Below are 1,567 nucleotides of genomic sequence, written 5' to 3'. Positions count from 1 at the left end.
TGGACATGGTGAAACTAGATGAAAAATGGAAGAAGAATGAAAGAGCAAACCCTAGAAAAGATGAAAAGGAGCCTAAGCATCCAAGAGATCCTCTCTAGAGAGCAAAATTAGGTCTGGCCGTCTTCCCCCATCAAAAGAATGAATCTGAATTCGTAGTAGGGGTATTTATGGGTGAGGAGCGCGTCAAAATCAGGCCCAAGACCAGCGTGCCACCGCCGGGCGGTTTAAGCGTGCCGCCTGGCGGTCCAAATTGACATATGAAAATCACTGTTTTTCAACCTTCATCAGACTTTCAGGATTGTTCAAAGGGTTGAAGACTGCAGGAGAGGGGACATCTTGTTGTTGTTCTTCTTTGTTATATGCTTGTATTTCTATTAGATGGTTAGAGAAGTGTTTTATATTTTTGGCGTGTTGTCGCTATAAAAGCCTTGCTGTAAAAACCTTGATCATTATAGCGCATTTGCTTCCTAAGATTGGAAGGACACTGGATGTAGGCAAGTTGGCCAAACCAATATAAAAATCAATGTTTGAATCTTTTATCCCTACACTTTTACATTAAGTTCAACTTATTCTGTGCGTCGTCAGTTATATTCCGCTGCATTTAAAAATCTTATTCCTTACATTTCAAGAAAGTTTTGAAAGATCGTCCTTTTGTGAAAAAGAATTTTAAAAGGCTCTGATTTTAATGTTTCACCAATTCAACCCACCTCTTGGTGTGTGAAACTAAGCCATATCATTTTCAACACTATTTTTTCTCTCAGGTACTCCATTAGACTCAGGTGAATATGGTGGGGTTACTTCATGTATGATACCTCCTTTAACACAATAGTCATTAAACAATACATATTAACCACCTCAATCTGATCTAATCCTTTCAATTTTCTTATTTAATTGATTTCCTACTTCTGCTTTATAGGTTAAAAACACATAAAAGGCTTCATCTTTATGTTTGATTAAGTAAACTTTGGTGTATCTAGAATAGTAATCTATAAAGGTCACAAAGTAATTTTTACCTCCTCTAGACATGGTTTGCTTCAAATCAACTAGATAAGTATGAATTAACCATAACAGTTCAGTTTGACGTTCTACTGAAAAACACGTTTTCTTTGTTATTTTAAATTCTTCAAATATATCACATTTACTACTCTGTTTATCATGCATATTAATNAATCCTAGTCGTTGTAATTTCATAATATAGGAAGAATTCAAATGTCCTAATCTAGCATGCCATAAATCATACGAGTCAACAATATGAGCAGAAGAAGACGATTCATTAATATTTTCAGAAATGTTAAGTACAAAGAGACCTTGATCACAATATCCATTCCCCACAAAAACATTATTTTTCGTCATTACAATCTTATCCAACTCGAATGACACTTTAACCCCCACTTTTACTAGTAGTGCTACAGAGATTAAGTTAACTCTGATTGATGGCACATGTAGCACATCACTTAAGGCCAGAGTCTTTCCATATGTGAGTTTAAGAAGAACTTTCCCTTTTCCCAGAATAGGAGTGGGAAAGTTCTTCTTAAAGGTGGGGTTAGATCCGTTGGGACGAGATTTT

This window comes from Vigna radiata, chromosome 6, assembly GCF_000741045.1.
Source record: "Vigna radiata var. radiata cultivar VC1973A chromosome 6, Vradiata_ver6, whole genome shotgun sequence".
Lineage (NCBI taxonomy): Eukaryota > Viridiplantae > Streptophyta > Magnoliopsida > Fabales > Fabaceae > Vigna > Vigna radiata.
This window is presented reverse-complemented; position numbering follows the sequence as displayed.